Source organism: Papio anubis, unplaced genomic scaffold (genome assembly GCF_008728515.1).
Source record: "Papio anubis isolate 15944 unplaced genomic scaffold, Panubis1.0 scaffold362, whole genome shotgun sequence".
Taxonomy (NCBI): domain Eukaryota; kingdom Metazoa; phylum Chordata; class Mammalia; order Primates; family Cercopithecidae; genus Papio; species Papio anubis.
The window spans coordinates 33,704-45,247 of NW_022163768.1; the positions used below are offsets into that span (position 1 = coordinate 33,704).

At 41.4% G+C, this 11,544-nt stretch overlaps 1 long non-coding RNA gene across 1 annotated transcript; it reads left to right on the forward strand.

Moving 5' to 3' along the window:
• Window positions 1-7: 7 nt before the first annotated feature.
• Window positions 8-6,711, forward strand: LOC101015418. The gene is made up of 3 exons (XR_004181589.1): window positions 8-57; window positions 3,741-3,860; window positions 6,075-6,711. It is a non-coding gene; the product is annotated as an uncharacterized LOC101015418 (long non-coding RNA).
• The last annotated feature ends 4,833 nt before the right edge of the window (window positions 6,712-11,544 follow it).

Below are 11,544 nucleotides of genomic sequence, written 5' to 3' on the forward strand. Positions count from 1 at the left end.
TACAACTCCCAGCGTGAGCAACACAGAAGACGAGTGATTTCTGCATTTCCAACTGAGGTACCGGGTTCATCTCACTGGGGCTCATTGGATAGTGGATGCTGGACAGTGGGTGCAGTCTACCGAGCGAGAGCCGAAGCAGGGTGAGGTGTTGCCTCACCCAGGAAGTGCAAGGGGTAAGGGAATTCCCTTTTCTAGCCAAGGGAAACCCTGACACACAACACCTGGAAATTCGGGTCACTCCCACCCTAATACTGTGCTTTTCCAAGGGTCTTAGCAAGCTGCACACTAGAAGATTATATCCGGCATCTATCTTGGAGGGTTCCGTGCCCACAGAGCTTCGCTCATTGCTAGCACAGCAGTCTGAGATCTAACTGCAAGATGGCAGTGAGGCTGGGGGAACGGTGCCCACCATTGCTGAGGCTTGAGTAGGTAAACAAAGCGACTGGGGAGCTCGAACTGGGTGGAGCCCACTGCAGCTCAAGGAGGCCTGTCTGCCTCTGTAGACTCCACCTCTGGGGATAGGGTATAGCCAAACAAAAGTCTACAGAAAGCTCTGCAGATTTAAATGTCCCTGTCTGACAGCTTTGAAGAGGGTAGTGGTTCTCCTAGCACGGAGTTTGAGATCTGAGAACGGACAGACTGCTTCCTCAAGTGGGTCCCTGACCCCCGAGTAGCCTCACTGGGAGGCATCCCCCAGTAGGGGCCAACTGACTCCTCACACAGCCAGGTGCCCCCCTGAGATGAAGCGTCCAGAGGAGCGATCAGGTAGCAACATTTGCTGTTCAGCAATATTCACCATTCTGCAGCCTCTGCGGCTGATACTCAGGCAAACAGGGTCTGGAGTGGACCTCCAGCAAACTCCAACAGACCTGCAGCTGAGGATCCTGACTGTTAGAAGGAAAACTAACAAACAGAAAGGACATCCACACCAAAGCCCCATCTGTACATCACCATCATCAAAGACCAAAGGTAGATAAAACCGCCAACATGGGGGAAAAACAGCAGAAAAGCTGAAAATTATAAAAATCAGAGCACCTCTACCCCTCCAAAGGATTGCAGCTCCTCACCAGCAATGGAACAAAGCTAGATGGAGAATGACTTTGATGAGTTGAGAAAAGGCGGCTTCAGATGATCAAACTTCTCCAAGCTAAAGGAGGAAGTTCGAACCCATTGCAAAGAAGCCTAAAACCTTGAAAAAAGATTAAACGAATGGCTAACTAGAATAACCAATGTAGAGAAGTCCTTAAATGACCTGATAGAGCTGAAAACCATGGCATGAGAACTACGTGACAAATGCACAAACTTCAGTAACCGATTCGATCAACTGGAAGAAAGGGTATCAGTGATTGAAGATCAAATGAATGAAATGAAGTGAGAAGAGAAGTTTAGAGGAAAAAGAGTAAAAAGAAATGAATAAAGCCTCCAAGAAATATGGGAGTATATGAAAAGACCAAATCTATGTCTGATTGGTATACCTGAAAGTGACGGGGAGAATGGAACCAAGTTGGAAAGCACTCTGCAGGATATTATCCAGGAGAACTTCTCCAACCTAGCAAGGCAGGCCAACATTCAAATTCCGGAAATAGAGAGAACGCCACAAAGATACTCCTCAAGAAGAGCAACTCCAAGACACATAATTGTCAGATTCACCAAAGTTGAAATGAAGGAAAAAATGTTAAGGGCAGCCGGAGATCAAGGTCGGGTTACTCACAAAGGGAAGCCCATCAGACTAACAGCGGATCTCTCAGCAGAAACTCTACAATCCAGAAGAGAGTGGGGGCCAATATTCAACATTCTTAAAGAAAAGAATTTTCAACCCAGAATTTCATATCCAGCCAAACTAAGTTTCATAAGTGAAGGAGAAATAAAATCCTTTACAGACAAGCAAATGCTGAGAGATTTTGTCACCACCAGGCCTGCCCTACAAGAGCTCCTGAAGGAAGCACTAAACATGGAAAGGAACAACTGGTACCACCCCCTGTAAAAACATGCCAAAATGTAAAGACTGTCAATGCTAGGAAGAAATTGCATCAACTAATGAGCAAAATAACCAGCTAACATCATAATGACAGCATCAAATTCACACATAACAATATTAACCTTAAATGTAAATGGGTTTAATGCTCCAATTAAAAGACACAGACTGGCAAATTGGATGAAGTGTCAAGACCCATCAGTGTGCTCTATTCAGGAGACTCATCTTACGTGCAGAGACACACATAGGCTCAGAATAAAGGGATGGAGGAAGATCTATCAAGCAAAAGGAAAACAAAAAAAGGCAGGGGTTGCAATCCTAGTCTCTGATAAAACAAACTTTAAACCAACAAAGATCAAAAGAGACAAGGCCATTACATATGGTAAAAGGATCAATTCAATAAGAAGAGCTAACTCTCCTAAATATATATGCACCCAATACAGGAGCATCCAGATTCATAATTCCTAAACAGTATAATTGTGAATTAGTGATGAACATATTTTTGAAAGTTATTTAAGAGATTCAAGCAGGCACCCAGGTTTGAGAGCCATTGACACAAGGCAATTCTGTCACTTACAGATGTAGCTGTTAAGACATCCAGATCAGTCAGACCTGACAGTCACTGCAAACTGGCGGATGTGCCAGGGGTACTGCTGGTTGTTATGACCACCATCTTTTCTCATTGGTCAGTGGCCATCCTTTGTCCATAATGATGGTTAGTGTCTATGATCAAAATTGCAAATACAATTATATTTTGCAGCTAATAAGTGGTAACATTGAATTAGCACTAAGAATCTTCCTGCCATAAAGTCGGTTGTGTGTTGTCTGCATTCCCTGACCCTCACCTTTTGTGTAAAGTTTTCTTTATTACCTGATGAATAGAACAAAACTTGTTTGTGCTCATTAAACAGGTAATTCATGTTTTTAAAAGATAAGCATTATCTTTCCTTTATCACTTCTAATAATTCAACTCTCTAGTCCTGATCAGTGTGGCTTACAAACTGGAAGACAAAAGACATTTTTAAAAACCTAATAGCTAAGTTACTTTTTGAAGCTATTAATATTGCTAAAATTATTGCTATAGAAAAGAGAAAAAAACATGCTGAACAGAACTCTGTGCTTAAGAGATTTCTCCTGAAAAAAATCACATGTTATTTCTTCTCACCTCCATATGCAAAAAAAAAGAGAGAGAGAGAAAAAAAAAGCTATGTGGTCATGCAAAATTTAAGTAGGTGGGTTGGAATAGTCAGAGTGCATTTATAAAAACTGAACTGAAAATATTTGGACAACAGCACCAATGACTATCGTGAATGCCAACATACATCCCTAACAACCCCGTGCTGTTACTCTCCAAACTTTTTATGTCTTGCAAAGTATTAGAACTTCCTATCTGAAGCCATACCACTCAAGAGGGACTGCAAAATATATAAAGACGTCTCCTTTAGGATGTCCTTAGAGAATTCAAGGGAAAAAAGTTAAATAATTTAATAAGTGCTTTTGGGTACAGCTATTTAGCAGTAGGGGGTAAGATTAGAGATAGATCATAAAGATAATAGTACGGTTAGGGTTAGGAGTAGGGTCTGGGTCAGAGTCAGGGCCGGAAGTATGGTTAGAGGTGGGGTCATGGTCAGGGTCAAGATCAGAGTCAGGGTCAAAGTCAGGGTCAGAATTAGGGACCAGGGTAGGGATCAGGGTTTAGGGTCAGGGTTAAAGTCTAGAGACAGGATTGGGGTTAGGATTAGAACCAGAGCTTTGTTCTCCTCAGGACCCACCCAAGAAGAGGCCATGGCTTTGGAGCACCTGGTAGTGTGTTCACAGTGAAGACCAGAGTTTCGTTGTCCTCAAGACTGACCTGGGGAGATGTGGCTGCGGGCTAGTGAGGAAGGTGAGGCAAAAGCTTCCTGTCTGTTCCCTGGGTGCTAAAGGGGGATCTGCCATGGGCTTTACTTCACACTTTATATTCTGCAAGTCTTGTTTTACAAAAGCATCCCTTCCTCGAGGCTTTGGTTGCTCATCATCACAGCGTCTCATAACACATGATAAGATTTGGTTGTGCTTCAGCAGGGAGATCTTGGTATAGAGAGAGGAGAAATGCTTAGAGCCACTATCAGGACAGTTGGGATAAAAGCTGGAGATGGGCAGAGGCTGGAGGAAACATGTGCACCCCCTGTAAACACTTTTATTCATGTTTTCATTGCTCGTTTTTCTTACAGTGTTAAATTAGTAAAAATAGTATTGAAAAATTGAAAAGTAGGCATATTAAAACTTGCAACATTATTATTATTATTATTATTATTATTATTATTATTATTATTATTATTTTGAGATGGAGTCTCGCTCTGTCGCCCGGGCTGAAGTGCAGTGGCCCGATCTCAGCTCACTGCAAGTTTTGCCTTCTGAGTTTACGCCATTCTCCTGCCTCAGCCTCCCGAGTAGCTGGGACTACAGGCGCCTGCCACCTCGCCCGGCTAGTGTTTTTTTGTATTTTTTAGTAGAGACGGGGTTTCACCGTGTTAGCCAGGATGGTCTCGATCTCCTGACCTCGTGATCCGCCCGTCTCGGCCTCCCAAAGTGCTGGGATTACAGGCTTGAGCCATCGCGCCCAGCCCCATGTTTCTACTTTATTGTAACTCTTTTCTACATTCTCATCCTCAAATGTATTTAGTGAGTACCTACTATAGGCCAACCACTGCCCTAAGTGCTGGGGACACAGCTTAGTTCAAAACAGTCAAAACTTCTGCCCTTGGGAAATTATTCTGTAAGAGAGATAGGCATTTTTAATTTTTTTAATTTTTTGAGGCAGAGTTTTGCTGTTGCCCAGGCTGAAGTGCAGTGGCCGGATCTCGGCTCACTGCAACCTATGCCTCCCAGGTTCAAACCATTCTCCTGCCTCAGCCTCCCGTGTAGCTGGGACTACAAGCGCCCACCACCTCGCCCGGCTAGTTTTTTGTATTTTTTAGTAGAGACGGGGTTTCACCGTGTTAGCCAGGATGGTCTCGATCTCCTGACCTCGTGATCCGCCCGTCTCGGCCTCCCAAAGTGCTGGGATTACAGGCTTGAGCCACCGCGCCCGGCCAACTTGCAACATTATTTAAGTTTAAATATATTATTTGTACCTCATCAACATTTTTTATTTTGTTGAGAAAGTCTAAGGTTAATTGGCAGCATATTTTTAATAGTATATAGAATAATATCTGTTTTATAAACATTGATATCCTACATTACATGTGTGAACCCTGAAAATCTGAGACCGGTCTGAGATTTTTTAGAAAGTTCATTTTGCCAAGTTTGAGGATGCCCCCATGATGCCTCCGCCGGAGGTCCCGACAACATGGGCCCAAGGTGGTCGGGGCCCAGCTTGGTTTTACACACTTTAGGGAGACATGAAACATCAATCAGTATGTGAAAGATATACCTGGGTTCAGTCCAGAAAGGTGAGACAACTTGAAGAGAAGGCCAGACAGGGAGCTTCCAGGTCATAGGTAGGTAAGAGACAAATGGTTTCATTCTTTTGAGTTGCTGGTTACCCTCTCCCGATGAGGCACTCAGATACGCATTTCTCTCGGTGAGCAGATGGGTGACTTTGGACAGAATGGGAGGCAGGTTTGCCCCCAGCAGCCCCAGCTTGACTTTTCCTTTTAGCTTAGTGATTTTGGGTCCCCAAGGTTGATTTTCCTTTCACAAGGTCTAATATGTTTTCCTATGAGCATTGAGTATTCATTGTGTATTTTATTACACAAGGCACGGATTTTTAAAAAATCATCAACTTCATGACTAGCTATATAGACATAACTACATAGAGGTTCAACTAAATTTGGAAACATTCCAGAGTTTTGGTTTCTAATACTTCTGTGTGATTCTTTAAAAGGTAAAGTATTTTTTTTTCCATAAAGCATAGGAACATCTAAAATCACCCGTACAGTGTCCTGCCATTTTTTTTCTCTAGTTTCCCCATTTTCTGCAAAGCCTCATTGAGGAAATTGACTTTGAATACCCTTTTACACTCTTCTGTTTTAGAAAGCTTTGTGGTAAAACATTTAATCTTCATGGTCACAAGTTCTGTTCACATTCTTTCTTTCTTTGAATTTTTTTTCCCCAGTGGCCAATATTTGATTCTGTTGTATTATGGCTAAAAGGTAGGCATGGAACAAAATAAAGACAAGAAGTCTTTGGAAGAAGTGATCCAGTCACAATGAATCAATTTGCCTTTGGAACATATTTTTAGAAAGTCACTCTTTTGAAAATATTTAGTCATGAATTGAAACAGAGTCTGGTAGGTTTTTTTTTTCCTGGTCTAAGGTGAACAGCATTTTAGAGAATGAACCCAGGACACAACCACAGCACAAGAAAGAAAATGATAAATAAGTTTACACATATGTGTTACCACTGTAACAGAAAACATGTAAAGAACATTTATTTTGATTTATATATCAGTCTGCGTTAATTTTTTGTGTCATAAATGCTCTTACTTAAAAAACAGGACTAGTTAACAGTGTCAATTACTAGCAATTCATGGTATAAATAATTAAAGAAGTGTTTGAAAAATATAACAATGTTTTAAATACAGTTATATTTTATAGCAGTTTTTGACTTACACAGAAATTGCAAAAAAGAGAAATTGCAGAGATTTCCCTTGTAGCTTCAACCTACTTTCCTCTCTTATTAACATCTTCTGTCAGTGTGTCTCACATGGCTTATTCATATCTTACATAATGTCTCACAGTTAATGAACAAATACTGATGGTATCATTAACTAAAATTCATATTTCATTTGGATTCCTTAGTTCAAATGTACCCTGACCCATCAGGATCCCTCATGACATGTAGTGCATCGTAGGCAGCTCCTGGATGTGACCCGTGTCTGGCTTTCCATCTCAGAATTTTTGTAGAGAATGTGTCCCCATTGTGATTTGACATGGAATTTTTCTTATAATTAGACTGAGATTCTGGGTCTGGAAAGTGATAGATCACAGAGGTGAAGTGCTACTCTTGTCACTTCATTTTCTCAAGGTGAACTGTCGCCTTTGATGTTCACTTAGTTGTTCAGCAGAGCTGAAGTTTTTCGATTTCTCCACTGTGCATTATTTTTCCTCCTTGTCCCTACCGTGTTCTTTCGAGGGCAAAGTCACTATCACGGAGCCACACAGGTGAGGGCTCCACCTTCTTGATGGCTGTCTACCTCAATTATTTGGAATTCTTTTGCAAAGGGAAGTTTCTATTCAACTCCATTTGCTTATTCACTATGGCCAATACAAACACAGACACCCTAGATGACTGCCAAAGCTTTAGTTGCCTATTCAGCACTACAACATTATGTTGCACAATTCATTCCTGTGTTGGTCATGGGTAGCTCTTTTTATTGGCTCCTGTTTTTTCTTTTAATAAAGAGATAAATTTTTATTTTTGTACATATTTTAATTTTTTTTCATTACATACTTACTTTCTGTTCTTCAAGATTATCCTGGCTCCTCATATATTTACTGTCCCAGTTCTGGTACCAGACATTTCTTCAAAGAGCCTGATTCCTTTGAGAATGGTAGGAAGGCACATCTGACTGCTGAATGAGCACATTGTATCTTGTCAGGTCCTTAGCAGTACTAGGAGTATATGTGTTATCTAACAGACCTGTACACCCCTAATTTTAAAGGTTTCTATGTAGAACTGTATGTATCTATATTAAACCAAGTGTAAGTTTATGTTGATGTGCAACCTCTGATCTACTATCACATAGATACATTTCTAGCCTTCTCCTTGCTAATTTCGCGGCCTCCACTTCAACAGTGAGAGACCTGGTTCCTACATGCAACATGTAAGTCATTCTTTTATTCCAGTGTGCAAGATTCTGTGGTTTTACAATTGACCACAATTATTCTTGTTGGAAGAACTTTATAAAATGGAATCCAGTGATGAAGTGTGGTCCATTTGCCTTCCTTCACAGAATCTACTCATTTTGAAGTGACTTAGGTCAACACCGTTTTTCCTACACCTTCATTGAGTTTTTCTACATTTGTGTCTTAGTCCGTTTTGTGCTTCTGTGCAGAATACCTGCAAGGCTGGGTGGTTTATGAAGTAAAAATAGGTCCATTTGGCTCACAATACTGGTGACTGGAATGTCGAGATTGAGCAGTTGCATCTGGTGGGGCCTCAGTCTTTTTCACCATGGTGGAAGGTGGAGGAGCAGGGGTATGCCAGGACTCATATAGCAAGAGGCACGACAGCGGAGGAAGCCAGGGAACCCAGACTCTCGTTAACTCTCCTACTCCTGCAGGAATTAATCCATTGCTGTGAGGCAGAACTCACTCATCCCCGTGGAGGACATTAACCTATTCATGAGGGATTAGTCCTCATGACCCAAACACCTTCACTGGGCCCCCACAGCCCCACACTGCCACACTGGGGGTCAAATTTCAACACAAGTTTTGCAGGGACAAACCACATCAAACCATAGTAATTTGTAGCATAGTTAAATTATTTTTTCACATAATGTATTCTGTCCTGGGATACTCCACATCTGAATAATTTTTATTTAATTTGAATAGAGTTTGGCTTACCCATTTAGCTGTAAAATTCTAGATGTTTTTGACAAATGCGTAGTGGCAGGTATCCACTATTAAAGTATCATATGGAATGTATCAAACCCCCACCCCATGGAGCCAATGGCTTCCCATCTGTGTGGATTTGCTTTCTCAGAATCTCATTAAGTAGAATCACTCTGTAGTATATTCTCCTCAGACTGTCTTCTTCCAGTTAGCAGTGTGCATGCAAGATTCACTGCGTGTCTTTGTGTGAGGTTGATAGCTTGTTCCTTTCTGACTAAATAGTATTCCATTGCATGAATGTACCACAGTTTGGTTTTGCATTTTGGGGAGCAAAACCTTCCTCATCTAACTTTGTTCCAGGGTTGGAACCTTCAAATTAACTGACAATAGATACATTAATGGGAGAGGCAGTATTTGGCTTCTTATTCCACAAATTATCATTGTAGGACAAAAATTCATCAGATAGCAGGATCCAGTTTACAAACAGGTAAAACTAGCCCAAGACAAAAACTAGACTAGAGAATCTGATAACCCACAAGGGCTATAGATTTCCTTTTATTTATTAAATTTTTTATTATACTTTAAGTTCTAGGGTACATGTTATTGCACAAGCGTGCAGGTTTGATACGTAGGTATGCATGTGCCATGTTGGTTTGCTGCACCCATCTACTCGTCATTTTACGTTACGTATAGTTTTTCCTCAAAAAGTTTTTTTTTTTTGAGACAGGGTCCTAGCTCTGTCTCCCCAGGCGGAGTGCAAGACAATCTCAGCTCACTGCAACCTCTACCTCTGGTGCAAACCATCTTCCCTCCTGAGCCTCCTGATTAACTGGGACTACAGGCACCTGCCATCGTACCCATCTAATTTTCTATTTTTGAAAAGAGTGACATGAGGTTTCACCATGTTGCCCAGGCTGGTCTTGAACTCCTGGCCTCCCCAAAGTGCTGGAATTATAGGCATGTGCCCCCAGCCAGATCCGACTACAGTTTTTAGCTGAAACATAAAATTTATCTCTGTAGTAACCATCATTTTTTTGATCATAGATAATCAAAGTAAGATTATTTTGTTTAAAAATAGAGTCTAGCCTTGTTAGATTTTTGCCTGATCATTTATGTAAGTTTAGTAGTAAGAACAAAGGTACATTACATAATGCGCAAACTCCTTGCTGCAAGTTTCATACAGGTCTAGATTGAGACTTTAAAGGCATATTGAGCTGAAAGCCAAGCCAAGAACATACTATCAAATTTCAGCTGCAGACCTTATAGCTTTGTGTGAATTCCTCCTGGGAGGCCCTCAAAATAGCCCCAAATTCCTATGGGCACCACAAAATGAAGCCTTCCTTACTAATCTCTGTAGGGCTGGGAACCCATAATCTATATGTCAGACTGGCTTTTCTCAGAATGCTTTGTAAGCATTGAGCTCCATAAAGTCAACCTTAGTTCATACAATTGCTGGTCATAACTGGTCTGAGGGGTACATTTCTAAATATATTTCAGTAAAGCCTTGATAATATAGCCAAAGTTTCGATTATGTCCTGTTAAAAGGTGAACAGATTCTTTTTTTTTTTTTTTTTTTTTTTTTTTTGAGCGGAGTCTCACTTCTTAGCCCAGGCTGGAGTGCAGTTACCGGATCTCCAGCTCACCTGCAAGCTCCGCCGCCGGGTTTGGGCGAACCTGCCTGCAGCTTCGAGTAGCTGGGAATACAGCCCACCACCTCTTCCCGGCTAGCTTTTGTATTTTTTTTAGTAGAGCGAGGGTTTCACATTATTAGCCAGGATGGTCTTGATCCTCCTGACCTCGTGATCCATACATCTCGGCCTCCCAAAGTGCTGGGATTACAGGCTTGAGCCACAGCGCCCGACCAAGGCAGAACAGATTCTTACTTTGCGGACTTTTTTGCTAAGCAGCTGTGTCATGAAAGTAAAATTATTCAGTAAGAATTTCAGAATTCTAGAGAAATCAGGTGGGGAAAAAAAGATAAATGCTCCTTTTCTGTTTTAAGCATAATCTACTAAAATTGTTGTGAGTTAGTTTGAGAGTGGCCAGGTGTGGTGTGTAATCCCACTGGGGAGGTCGAGATGGGTGGTAGATCATGAGGTCAGAGATCAAGACCCATCCTGGCTAACACGGGTGTGAAACCTCATTCTTCCTTCTCAATAAAACAAGAAATTAGGCCAGCGGTGGTAGGGGGCGCCTGTAGTTCCAGCTACTGCACGGGAGGCTGAGGTGGTGAGAATGATGGAACCTGGAGGCGGAGCTTGCAGTGAGCCGAGATCGCACTACTGCATTCCAGTTTGGGCTATGGAGTGAGACTTTGTCTCAAAACAAACAAAACAAACAAAACAAACAAACAAGAGTTAATCTGCAGAAAGAGATTTTCTTTTTAGACTGAGGTCGTCTGGCCTCAATTTTCAGTAGGCAAAACATGTTTATTAATGGCACAAATATCTAGTTTGTGTAAAAATAAGAAGTCGAAGTATATAAAACTTTAATCACACAAGCAAGTCTAGTAATTAATGTTTAGCATTGTATCTGATTGCAAAATGATGATATTTAATGGAACATTTTACTTGGAAGCGAACTTATGTTAAAATTACTCAAAAGTATTTTTGGAAACTAATACTATTAGGTGATTTTATCAAAAACTTAGTTATTGAAATAACGTTGCCTTCACAAGATGGGCACCAAAATGAAGGAAACTCTGCCCCTCCAGCCCAAGCCTGTAAAGCAAAGGCTTTTAAAGGCCAAGAAGGTAGGCATTGAAATGTCTGCAGCCTCCCCAAAGAAAGAAGATTCACACCTCACTCCACCTCTGAAGTCCAAGACATTCTTCACATCAAGTGCTTCCCAGATACCCTTTGGAAGAGCCTCCCTCAGTAGAAACAAGCTTGACCATCATGTTATCATCAAGTTTCCACTGACCAATGGAATAAAGCTGCTAATAGTGATAGGAAGACAACAAACATGCTGCCAGTTTTCACTGTCACCATACAGCCACAAGCACCGATCAACAGACTCAGAAGAGGCTTT